Below are 13,933 nucleotides of genomic sequence, written 5' to 3'. Positions count from 1 at the left end.
GCTCCACACTTAGTATGTAATTAAAACCACTTACTTATCAGATTTTTCACCAAAAACAAAAGTTGCTAAGAGTTAACATTGCAACATGTAATTGAGACTACTGGAAAAATAGTTTTACATGCAAGATGTGTAAGGAAAGTAGAATGTGCTTTAGCTAAAAGATTAAATAAGGTATGGGAATATGGTTTTTGTCAAAGGGAATGTAATTTTGTCTAGTTCAGAGGGCTTTAAAGATTGTCTTAACCTAAAAGAGTAATGGGACAAAACTGAAGGTTTAAACAAGTTGAAAAGTGTTTGTGAAGCATTGGTCTTGTACAGAAAGTTCTGTGGGTGTGAGCAATTTGGCTAAGATTTGAAGGGGATTATTTGATTTTTTTCTGTAGGTTGTACATAAAAGCACACTAAAGCAGGGCCAGAATCTGGGCCCATGTGTCTAAACAACAGAGTTTTCTTAGAAAAATAATCTGCTGTTTAATGGAAAATTGTAAAGGGTTCCAAAAAAGTTTCTAAAACCTTATGGTCAAACTAATTAAAACTGGATAATTTATAACATTTTATTTAAAAACTAGCATAAGCATTAAACAGGCATTAATGCAAACATGAAATTTGGTTTTCTATTTTGAAAAAGATTTTTATGTTATTGTTATATGTTCCAAAATTATGTGAAACTCCTATAATTCTGATATGACTTAGTATATGTTATCAGTAATAATTATAATTGTCATGTTAAATTATTGTGTGCCACAGAAGTAACAAATTTCCTTGTCAATTGTGTCTTTAACTGTGGCTGCCCTAAAACTTTTTGTCATCCACAGACAATTATTGTCTTTTGATCCTCTTTAAATGGTGGTTTTATAATCAGCTATAAAACTCTTAACAGGTGCCCTTAAATGCAGGTTTCTGAAAACTTTGGAGATTGTGACGTTAGAATAGAGGAAAAACTTTTAGGACTCTCACTGAGAGCTGAAATGTTCATGAATATTAAGCAGAACAGAAGTTAATTGCATGGGCTGAACTAATAGAAGACTGAAGCAACCTTTTTTGACTTTTTGTGTAAAATATTGCTGATCCTTTTTTGTTTTTCAGAGCCAAGAAAACCTTTCTTTTGAGCTTTTTACAGCTTTTAATAATGAGTAAAGCACACACCTGTAAACAAAACTTGGAGCATATTTGTTTCTGTCTTCCTGGTTTTGCCAGGATTTGGTAACTATTTGTGAGTATTCTTATGGCAATATAGTAATTTTGATAAATGCAATAAGAATGTTTTCCTTTACAACAGGACACAATTGAAGAAACTGGTTATTTTACCAAGGCTTTGACTAGAATCGTGTGCTTCCCTTTAAGGAGTAAAAGCCTCTTGGGGCCAGGCGTGGTGGCTCATGCCTGCAATCCCAGCACTTTGGGAGACTGAGGTGGGCAGATAGCTTGAGCTGAAGAGCTGAAGACCAACTTGGACAGCATGATGAAACCCCTTCTCTACTAAAAATACAAAAATTAGCTGTGTGTGGTGGCACATGCCTGTAGTTCCAGCTACTTGGGAGGCTGAAGTGGGAGGATTGCTTGAACCCGGGGGACGGAGGTTGCAGTGAGCAGAGATTGCATCACTGCACTCCAACCCGGGTGACAGAGCAAGATCCTGTCTCAAAAACAAAACAAAACAAAACAGAAAACAAAGCTCCTTGGGAAATGTGGCCTCATACCTTGTCTACACAGTCCCTGTACAGGGTTCCTGATCTGTGGTAAGTAAAGAATGTCACTTTCTAACAGGCCTAGGAGCCCTAAGTTATCTTGGGACCTCAAGAGGAGAGGAATTTACCCAACTCATGGTTATTTGAGGGCAGAAACCCATGGGTGGGCTTGGCTTTAAAAAAGTCTTATCTGAGATTCCTTATGGAACAGAGTTCCATCAAAGTCAGTTTAAAAAGCCTATGTGAAAAATTATCATTCTTGCCACACTTTATGCAAATAATCAGGCAGAGCATAATAAGACCAAAACTTACTTTGCAAGTAAAGTTGACCTACTGTGATTTATTTTTAATAAAAAATGGGGACTGGAGACAGAAAAATTATGCTCCAAAAATAAACACTCATCGTTAGTTGTTCTCGAGTTTTTTTCTGCAGTTTGGACTAAATCCTAAATTATTTGTGGACTACAAGTCCACAAATTAATGATTTCAAATCTTTACTTTTAAAAGTAGGAATTGCATTCCCTATGCTAGAACTCATTATTTACTTTGTAGTGTGCTGTTCCCTTAAATGCAATACTAAAATTACAGATGATAATACTAACACATTTTTCAGCCATCCTGCATGAGTATGCTCAGACACTTGCAAAGTGTTTCCAGTCCTCTCACCTTGGGGTCAACACCTACCTTGACTATGCCCCTGGTCAGCAGGAAGAAGATAGAGTGGTCTTTGCCCTTTCTCCATCTTCATTAGCCAATATCTTAAGATTAAGGCATAATAAAACCCAAAGGAAGTGATTGAAACTGCCATTGCAAAAGTATAACTGAGACAGTAAAAGAGATCCAACCTAACCAACTCTATCTTGCTTCTAACCTCCAAGCTGTCCTTGTTCATTCCTGGGGAAAGTCTGAACTAACTATGGGGGGAACTTAGTTTTTTTGTTTTTTGGTTTTATTGAGACAGAGTCTCACTTTGTCACCCAGGTTGGAGTGCAGTGGTGTGATCTCAGCTTACTGCAACCTCTGCCTCCTGGGTTCAAGTGATTCTCCTGCCTCAGCCTCCCGAGTAGCTGGGATTACAGGTGTCCGTCACCATGCCTGGCTAATTTTTGTATTTTTAGTAGAGACAGTGTTTTGCCATGTTGGCAAGGCTGGTCTCAAACTCCTAACCTCAGGTGATATGCCTGCCTTGGCCTCCCAAAGTGCTGGTGAGAGTTGGAACCAGCTGGACTTCCTGAGCTGAGTGGAGACCTGGAGAACTTTTCTATCTTACAAGAGGATTGTAAAAGGCACTCATCGGTGCTCTGTAAAAACACACCAATCAGCACTCTGCAGCTAGCAAGGGGATTGTAAAATGTACCAATCAGTGCTCTGTAAAATGCACCAATCAGCAGGATACTAAAAGTAGCCTATCACAGAGAGGATTGAAAAAAGCGCATTCTGATAGGATAGAAATGGAACATGGGAGGGGACAAATATGGGAATAAAAGCTGGCCACACCCAGTCAGCAGCGGCAAGCTGCTCAGGTCCCCTTCCACGCTGTGGAAGCTTTGTTCTTTAGCTCTTCACAATAAATCTTGCTACCATTCACTCTTTGCGTCCATGCCATGTTTAAGAGCTGTAACACTCATCGTGAAGGTCCGCAGCTTCATTCTTGAAGTCAATGAGATCACGAACCCACTGTGAACCAACTCCAGACACATTTAGGGGGCTCATCCAGGATAGCGCCATGCAGTAAGTACCATTTCACTTGCTATTCTGTCCTATTTTTCCTTAGAATCCGGGGGTTAAACACCAGGCACCTGTCAGGCAGTTAGAAGCAACTAGTGCAGGTGCTGGACTAAAGACACAGGTGTCAGGCTTTCTAGGAAAGGGCTCTCTAACAACCCTCAACTCTTTGGAGTTAGGAGCATTGGTTTGCCTGGAACCAGCTTCTGCTTTTCCTGCACTTCTGGGCTGAGCCAAGGTTCGACAGAGAGGAAAGCCATTCAGTTCCGGGGTCCCGACAAAAAGTTGGTTGACCCTGCAGCCATGAGCATAACTCTCAAAGTTACGTCACCCAAGCGAGATTTGTCCATCTATCCTATCTATCCTGACCCTTGCCTCCTGGGTCCTAATGACTGTCAGACAAACTTCCTCCTGCCTCTCTTTTCTGAGGTTAGTCCTGCTTCTAAATACCACTCCCTGTCCCTGGTGCTTTTCTAGTTTCTCTTATAAGAATAATTTCTAGTATAAATTTCAGGACTCTGTTCCCTTTTTTTAGGCACCCAGGCTCACCAATCAGAAAGACAATTATTGCCCAAAGGCCTGTGGCAGGGGGGACTATCTGGAATTTTAGGATCCCTCTTCAGACTAGCAGGCCTAATGAAGACTATTCCTGAAGCTAAGATATGGGGAGCCTCATAAATTATAGACTCCAAAATTGAGGGGATGGATATCCTTCCTATTCATATGATGACAAGTGAGGACAAAAGGCATCACTCTTAGAACCCTGGAGATCCCTTCCATCCCTCAAGGTATGGCCCTGCACTCCATTTTGAGGCATATCATCTTTATAGGACAAGGGTAAATTCCCAATACTAACAGAAGAAAATGCTTAGGACTCTAACTAACAGGTTTTCAAGAATGCATCAGTAAGGACCATTAAATCTGATTTTTTCTTGGTCCTCTTTGTGGTCTAAGAGGAAAGGCAAGAGTGCAGGTTTTCGAGAATGCATCGGTAAGGGCCACTAAATCTGACCTTCCTCAGTCCTCTTTGTGGTCTAGGAGGAAAACCAGTGTTTCCGCTGCTGATTCAGTGAGCGCAACTATTCTGAACAGCAGGGTGCAGGGACCGTTGCATGTTTTTGGGCAGAAATTTAAAAAAAAAACAACCAAAACTGTGGGTGGTTTTTTCTTTCAGATGGGAAACACTCAGGCATCAACAGGCTCACACTTGAAATGCATCCTAAGCCATTAGTACCAATTTGACCAACAAACCCTGAAAAAGAAGAGGCTTATTTTTTTCTGCACTATGGCCTGGTCCCAATATTCTCTCTCTCATGGGGGAAAAATGGTCACCTGAGGGAAGTATAAATTACAATACTATCCTGCAGCTTTACCTTTCCTGTAAGACGGAAGGCAAATGGAGTGAAACACCTTATGTCCAAGCTTTCTTTTCATTGAAGGATAATCCACAACTATGCAAAGCTTGCAATCTACATTCCACAGGAGGACCTCTCAGCTTACACCCATATCCTAGCCTCTCTACAGCTTCTCTTCCTATTAATGATAAACCTCCTCCAATCTCCCCCACCCAGAAGGAAACAAGCAAAGAAATCTCCGAGGGACCACAAAAACCCCCAGGCTATCAGTTGTGTCCTCTTCAAGCTGTAGGGGTAGTGGAATTTGGCCCAAACTGAGTACATGTCCCCTTCTCCCTCTCTGATTTAAAGCAGATCAAGGTAGATCTGGGGAAGTTTTCAGATGATCTTGATAGGTATATAGACGTCCTACAGGGTCTAGGGCAAAACTTTGACCTAACTTGGAGAGATGTCATGCTACTGTTAGATCAAACCCTGACCTTTAATGAAAAGAATGAAACTTTAGCTGCAGCCTGAGAGTTTGGAGATACTTGGTATCTTAGTCAAGTAAATGATAGAATGACAACCAAAGAAAGGGACAAATTCCCTACTGGTCAGCAAGCTATCCCCAGTATGGATCCCCACTGGGACCTCGACTCAGATCATGGGGACTGGAATCGCAAACATCTGGTGACCTGTGTTCTAGAAAGACTAAGGAGAATTAGGAAAAAGTCAATGAATTATTCAGTGATGTCCACCATAACTCATGGGAAGGAAGAAAATCCGTCCACCTTCCTCAAGTGGCTACGGGAGGCCTTAAGAAAATATACTTCCCTGTCACCCAACTCCCTTGAGGGTCAATTGATCCTAAAAGATAAGTTTATTATGCAATCAGCTGCAGATATCAGGAGAAACCTCCAAAAGCGAGCCCTGGGCCCTGAACGAAATCTGGAGGCATTATTAAATCTGGCAACCTAGGTGTTCTATAATAGGGACCAAGAGGAACAGGCCGAGAAGAAAAAGCGAGATGAGAGAAAGGCCACAACCTTAGTCATGGCCCTCAGATGAACAAATCTTGGTGGTTCAGAGAGGACAGAAAATGGAATAGGCCAATCACCCAATAGGGCTTGTTATCAGTGTGGTTTGCAAGGACACTTTAGAAAAGATTATCCAATGAGAAACAAGCTTCCCCCTTGCCCATGTCCACTATGCCAAGGAAATCACTGGAAGGCACACTGCCCCAGAGGACAAAGTTTCTCTGGGCCAGAAGCCCCCAACCAGATGATCCAACAACAGGACTGAGGGTGCCCGAGGCAAGTGCCAGCTCATGTCATCACCCTCACTGAGTCCTGGGTAAGTTTAACCATTGAGGGCCAGGAAATTGATTTCCTCCTGGACACTGGCACGGCCTTCTCAGTGTTAATCTCCAGCCCCAGACCGCTGTCCTCAAAGTCCATTACCATCTGAGTAATCCTGGGATAGCCTGTAACCAGGTATTTCTCCCACCTCCTCAGTTGTAATTGGGAGACTTTGCTCTTTTCACATGCCTTTCTTGTTACGCCTGAAAGTCCCACACCCTTATTAGGGAGGGACATATTAGCCAAAGCTGGAGCCATTATCTATATGAATATGGGGGACAAGTTACCCATTTGTTGTTCCCTACTTGAGGAGGGAATCAACCCTGAAGTCTGGGCATTGGAAGGACATTTCAGAAGGGCAAAAAATGCCCGCTCAGTTCAAATCAGGCTAAAAGACCCCACCACTTTTCCTTATCAAAGGCAATATCCATTAAGGCCTAAAGCTCATAAAGAATTACAGGATATTGTTAGACATTTAAAAGTTCAAGGCTTAGTAAGAAAATGCAACAGGCCCTACAACACCCCAATTCTAGGAGTACAAAAAGCGAATGGTCAGTGGAGACTAGAGCAAGATCTTATAAGGACTCATCAATGAGGCAGTAATTTCTCTATACCCAGTTGTACCCAAGTCCTATACCCTGCTCTCTCAAACACCAGAGGAAGCACAATGGTTCACTGTTCTGGACCTCAAGGATGCCGCCTTCTGCATTCCCCTGCACTCTGACTCCCAGTTTCTCTTTGCCTTTCAGGATCCCACAGACCACACATCCCAATTTATGTGGACGGTCTTGCCTCAAGGGTTTAGGGATAGCCCTCATCTGTTTGATCAGGCACTGGCCCAAGATCTAGGCCACTTCTCAAGTCCAGGAACTCTGGTCCTTCAGTATGCGGATGATTTATATTTTATTATTATTATTATTGTACTTTAAGTTCTAGGGTACATGTGCACAACGTGCAGGTTTGTTACATAGGTATACATGTGCCATGTTGGTTTGCTGCAACCATCAGCTTGTCGTTTACATTAGGTATTTCTCCTAATGCTATCCCTCCCTCTGCCCTCCACCCCATGACAGGCCCCCATGTGTGATGTTCCCTGCCCTGTATCCAAGTGTTCTCATTGTTCAATTCCCACCTGTGAGTGAGAATATCAGGTGTTTGGTTTTCTGTCCTTGTGATAGTTTGCTCAGAATGATGGTTTCCAGCTTCATCCATGTCCCTGTAAAGGACATGAACTCATCTTTTTTGTGACCGCATAGTATTCCATGGTGTATATGTGCCACATTTTCTTAATCCTGTCCATCACTGATGGACATTTGGGTTGGTTCCAAGTTTTTGCTATTGTGAATTGTGCCACAATGAACATACGTGTGCATGTGTCTTTATAGTAGCATGACTTATAATCCTTTGGGTATACACCCAGTAATGGGATCACTGGGTCAAATGGTATTTCTAGTTCTAGATTCTTGGGGAATCGCCACACTGTCTTCCACAATGGATGAACTAGTTTACACTTCCACCAACAGTGTAAAAGTGTTCCTATTTCTTCACATCCTCTTCAGCATCTGTTGTTTCCTGACTTTTTATGATTGCCATTCTAACTGGCATGAGATGGTATCTCGTTGTGGTTTTGATTTGCATTTCTCTGATGACCAGTGATGATGAGCATTTTTCCATGTGTCTGTTTGTTACATAAATGTCTTCTTTTGAGAAGTATCTGTTCATATCCTTTGCCCACTTTTTGATGGGTTTTATTTTTTATTTTATTTTTATTTTTTGGAAATTTGTTTAGGTTCTTTGCAGGTTCTGGATATTAGCCCTTTGTCAGATGGGTAGATTGCAAAAATTTTCTCCCATTCTGTAGGTTGCCTGTTAACTCTGATGGTAATTTCTTATGCTGTGCAGAAGCTCCTTAGCCTAATTAGATCCCATTTGTCTATTTCGGCATTTGTTGACTTGCTTTTGGTGTTTTAGTCATGAATCCTTGCCCATGCCTATGTCATGAATGGTATTGCCTAGGTTTTCTTCTAGAGTTTTTATGGTTTTAGGTCTAACATCTAAGTCTTTAATCTATCTTGACTTAATTTTTGTATAAGGTGTAAGGAAGAGATCCAGGTTCAGCTTTCTACATATGACTAGCCAGCTTTCCCAGCACCATTTATTAAATAGGGAATCCTTTCCCCATTGCTTGTTTTTGTCAGGTTTGTCAAAGATCAGATGGTTGTAGATATGTGGTGTTATTTCAGAGGCCTCTGTTCTGTTCCATTGGTCTATCTGTCTGTTTTGGTACCAGTACCATGCTGTTTTGGTTACTGTAGTCTTGTAGTATAGTTTAAGTCAGGTAGTGTGATGCCTCCAGCTTTGTTCTTTTTGCTTAGGATTGTCTTGGCAATGCAGGCTCTTTTTTGGTTCCATATGAATTTTAAAGTAGTTTTTTCCAGTTCTATGAAGAAAGTCATTGGTAGCTTGATGGGGATGGCATTGAATCTATAAACTACCTTGGGCAGTATGACCATTTTCACGATACTGATTCTGCCTATCCATGAGCATGGAATGTTCTTCCATTTGTTTGTGTCCTCTTTTATTTCATTGAGCAGTGGTTTGTGGTTCTCCTTGAAGAGGTCCTTCACATCCCTTCTAAGTTGGATTCCTAGGTATTTTATTCTCTTTGTAGCAATTGTGAATGGGAGTTCACTCATGATTTGGGTCTCTGTCTGTTATAGGTGTATAGGAATGCTTGTGATTTTTCCATATTGATTTTGTATCCTGAGACTTTGCTGAAGTTGCTTATCAGCTTAAGGAGATTTTGAGCTGAGACGATGGGGTTTTCTAAATATACAATCATGTCATCTGCAAACAGGGACAATTTGACTTCCTCTTTTCCTAATTGAATACCCTTTATTTCTTTCTCTTGCCTGATTGCCCTAGCCAAAACTTCCAACACTATGTTGAATAGGAGTGGTGAAAGAAGGCATCCTTGTCTTGTGCTGGTTTTCAAAAGGAATGCTTCCAGTTTTTGCCCATTCTGTATGATATTGGCTGTGGGTTTGTAATAAATAGCTCTTATCATTTTGAGATACGTTCTGTCAATACCTAGTTTATTGAGAGTTTTTAGCATGAAGGGCTGTTGAATTTTGTTGAAGGCCTTTTCTGCATCTGTTGAGATAGTCATATGGTTTTTGTTGTTGGTTCTGTTTATGTGATGGATTACATTTATTGATTTGTGTATGTTGAACCAGCCTTGAATCCCAGGGATGAAGCCAACTTGATGGTGGTGGATAAGCTTTTTGATGTGCTTCTGGATTCTGTTTGCCAGTATTTTATTGAGGATTTTTGCATCGATGTTCATCAGGGATATTGGTCTAAATTTCTCTTTTTTTGTTGTGTCTCTGCCAGGCTTTGGTATCAGGATGATGGTGGCCTCATAAAATGAGTTAGGGAGGATTTCCTCTTTTTCTATTGTTGGGAATAGTTTCAGAAGGAATGGTACCAGCTCCTCTTTGTACCTCTGGTAGAATTTGACTGTGAATCCGTCTGATCCTGGACTTTTTTTGGTTGGTAGGCTATGAATTATTGCCTCAAATTCAGAACCTGTTATTGATCTATTCAGAGATTCAACTTCTTCCTGGTTTAGTCTTGGGACGGTGTATGAGCCAGGAATGTATGCATTTCTTCTAGATGTTCTAGTTATTTGTATAGAGGTGTGTATAGTATTCTCTGATGGTAGTTTGTATCTGTGGGATCAGTGATGATATCCCCTTTATCATTTTTATTGCGTCTATTTGATTATTCTCTCTTTTCTTCTTTATTAGTCTTGCTAGCTGTCTATCAATTTTGTTGATCTTATCAAAAAACCAGCTCCTGGATTCATTGATTTTTTGGAGGGTTTTTTGTGCCTCTATCTCCTTCAGTTCTGCTCTGATCTTAGTTATTTCTTGCATTCTGCTAGCTTTTGAATGTGTTTGCTCTTGCTTCTCTAGTTCTTTTAATTGTGATTTTAGGGTGCTGATTTTAGATCTTTCCTGCTTTGTCTTGTGGGCATTTAGTGCTATAAATTTCCCTCTACACACTGCTTTAAATGTGTCTCAGAGATTCTGGTAAATTGTGTCTTTGTTTTCATTGGTTTCAAAGAACATCTTTATTTCGCCTTCATTTCATTATTTACCCAGTAGTCATTCAGGAACAGGTTGTTCAGTTTTCGTGTAGTTTTGCAGTTCTGAGTGAATTTCTTAATCCTGAGTTCTAATTTGATTGCACTGTGGTCTAAGAGACAGTTTGTTGTGATTTTTTTCTTTCACATTTGCTGAGGAGTGTTTTACTTCCAACTATGTGGTCAATTTTGGAATAAATGCAATGTGGTGCTGAGAAGAATGTATATTCTGTTGATTTGGGGTGAAGAGTTCTGTAGATGTCTATTAGGTCTGCTAGGTGCAGAGCTGAGTTCAAGTCCTGGATATCCTTGTTAAGCTTCTGTCTCGCTGATCTAATACCGACAGTGGAATGTTAAAGTCTCCCATTATTATTGTGTGGGTGTCCATGTCTCTTTGTAGGTCTCTAAGGACTTGCTTTATGAATCTGGGTGCTCCTCTATTGGGTGCATATATATTTAGGATAGTTAGCTCTTCTTGTTGAATTGATCCCTTTACCATTATGTAATGACCTTCTTTGTCTTTTTGATCTTTGTTGGTTCAAAATCTGTTTTATCAGAGGCTAGGATTGTAACCCCTGCTTTTTTTTTTTTTTTTTTTTCTTTCCATTTGCTTGGTAGATCTTCCTCCATCCCTTTATTTTGAGCCGACGTGTGTCTCTGCACGTGAGCTGGCTTTCCTGAATACAGCACACTGATGGGTCTTGATTCTTTATCCAATTTGCCAGTCTGTTTCTTTTAATTGGGAGCTTTTAGTCCATTTACATTTAAGGTTAATATTGTTATGTGTGAGTTAGCTGGTTATTTTGCCTGTTATTTGATGCAGTTTCTTCCTAGCACTGATGGTCTTTAAAAGTTGGCATTGTTTTGTTTTCGCTTTTTGCTTTTTTTTTTTTTTAGATGGAATCTCACTCTGTTGCCCAGGCTGGAGTGCAGTGGTGCAGTCTTGGCTCACTGCAAGCTCTGCCTCCTGGGTTCACACCATTCTGCCTCAGTCTCCCGAATGGCTGGGACTACAGGCACCTGCCACTATGTCTGGCTAATTGTTTTGAATTTTTAGTAGAGACAGGGTTTCTCCATGTTAGCAAGGATGGTCTCAATCTCCTGACCTTGTGATTCACCTGCCTAGGCCTCCCAAAGTGCTGGGATTACAGGCATGAGCCACCACACCTGGCCAAAATTTGGCATGTTTTTGCAGTGGCTCGTGCCAGTTGTTCACTTCCATGTTTAGTACTTCCTTCAGGATCTCTTGTAAGGCAGGCCTGGTGGTGACAGAATCTCTCAGCATTTGCTTGTCTGTAAACGATTTTATTTCTCCTTCACTTATGAAGCTTAGTTTGGCTGGATATGAAATTCTAGGTTGAAAATTCTTTTCTTGAAGAGTGTTGAATATTGGCCTCCACTCTCTTCTGGCTTGTAGAGTTTCTGCCAAGAGATCCGCTGTTAGTCTGATGGGCTTCCCTTTGTGGGTAACCTAACCTTTCTCTCTCGCTACCCTTAACATTTTTTCCTTCATTTCAACCTTGGTGAATCTGACAATTATGTGTCTTGGGGTTGCTCTTCTCAAGGAGTATCTTTATGGTGTTCTCTGTATTTCTTGGATTTGAACGTTGGCCTGTCTTGCTAGGTTGTGGAAGTTCTCCTGGATAATATCCTGAAGTGTGTTTTCCAACTTGGTTCCATTGTCCCTGTCACTTTCAGGTACACCAATCAAACGTAGATTTGGTCTTTTCACATAGTCCCATATTTCTTGGAGGCTTCATTCATTTCTTTTCACTCTTTTTTCTCTAAACTTCTCCTCTCACTTTATTTCATTAATTTGATCTTCAATCACTGATATCCTTTCTTCCACTTGATCGAATCGGCTATTGAAGCTTGTGCATGCATCACTTAGTTCTCGTGTCATGGTTTTCAGCTCCATCAAGTCATTTAAGGTCTTCTCTACACTGCTGATTCTAGTTAGCTATTCATGTAATCTTTTTTCAAGGTTTTTAGTTTCTTTGCAATGGGTTCAAACATCCTCCTTTAACTCGGAGAAGTTTGTTATTACCAACCTTCAGAAGCCTACTTCTGTCAGCTCGTCAATGTCATTCTCTGTCCAGCTTTGTTCCATTGCTGGCGAGGATCTGGGATCCTCTGGAGAAGAGGAGGCACTCTGGTTTTCAGATTTTTCCACTTTTCTGTTCTGGTTTCTCCCCATCTTTGTGGTTTTATATAACTTTAGTCTTTGATGCTGGTGACCTACCGATGGGGTTTTGGTGTGCATGTCCTTTTTGTTGATGTTGATGTTATTCCTTTCTGTTTGTTAATTTTCCTTCTAAGAGTCAGGTCCCTCAGCTGCAGGTCTGTTGGAGTTTGCTGGAGGTCCACTCCAGACCCTGTTTACCTGGGTATCCCCACCGGAGTCTGCAGAACAGCAAATATTGCAGAAGAGCAAACATTGCCGCCTGCTCATTCCTCTGGAAGCTTCATCCCAGAGGGGCACCCACCTGTATGAAGTGTGAGTCAGCCCTTACTGGGAGGTGTCTCCCAATTAGGCTACACAGGGGCCAGGGACCCACTTGAGGAGGCAGTCTGTCCGTTCTCAGAGCTCAAACACCGTGCTGGGAGAGCCACTGCTCTCTTCAGAGCTGTCAGACAGGGACGTTTAAGTCTGCAGAAGTTTCTGCTGTCTTTTGTTCAGCTATGCCCTGCCCCCAGAGGTGGGACCTACAGAGGCAGCAGGCCTTGCAGAGCTGTGGTGGGCTCTGCCCAGTTCGAGCTTCCCCAGCTGCTTTGTTTACCTACTCAAGCCTCAGCAATGGCGGACACCCCTTCCCTGCCAGGCTGCTGCCTCAGACTGCTGCGCTAGCTGTGAGCAAGTCTCTGTGGGCGTGGGACCCACCAAGCCAGGCGCAGGATATAATCTCCTGGTGTGCCATTTGCTAAGACCATTGGAAAAGCACAGTATTTGGCCAAGAGTGTCCCAGTTTTCCAGGTACAGTCTGTCACAGCTTTCCTTGGCTAGAAAAGGGAAATTCCCCGATCCCTTGCACTTCCTGGGTGAGGCGATGCCCTGCCCTGCTTCAGCTCACCCTCTGTGGGCTGCACCCACTGTCCATTCAGTCCCAATGAGATGAACGAGGTACTTTAGTTGGAAATGGAGAAATCACCCTCTTCTGCATTAATCACGCTGGAAGCTGCAGACCAGAGCTGTTCCTATTCAGCCATCTTGGAACGGAATCTGGATGATTTACTTTTGGCCAACAGTTCAGAAGCCTCATGCCAGCAGGCTACTCTAGATCTCTTGAACTTTCTAGCTAATCAAGGGTGCAAGGCATCTAAACTGAAAGCCCAGCTCTGCCTACAACAAGTCAAATATCTAGGCCTAATCTTAGCCAGAGGAACCAGGGCCCTGAGCTAGGAACAAATACAGCCCATACTGGCTTATCCTTGCCCTAAGACATTAAAGCAGTTGCAGGGGTTCCTTGGAATCACTGGCTTTTGCTGACTATGGATCCCTGGATATAGTGAGATGGCCAGGCCACTCTATACTCTAATCAAGGAGACCCAGAGGGCAAATACTCATCTAGTAGAATGGGAACCAGAGGCAGAGACAGCCTTCAAAACCTTAAACCAGGCCCTAGTACAAGCTTCAGCCTTAAGCCTTCCCACAGGATAAAACTTCTCTTTATACATCACAGA

The sequence above is a fragment of the Macaca thibetana genome, chromosome 7 (assembly GCF_024542745.1).
Source record: "Macaca thibetana thibetana isolate TM-01 chromosome 7, ASM2454274v1, whole genome shotgun sequence".
NCBI classification, from domain to species: Eukaryota; Metazoa; Chordata; class Mammalia; order Primates; family Cercopithecidae; genus Macaca; species Macaca thibetana.
This window is presented reverse-complemented; position numbering follows the sequence as displayed.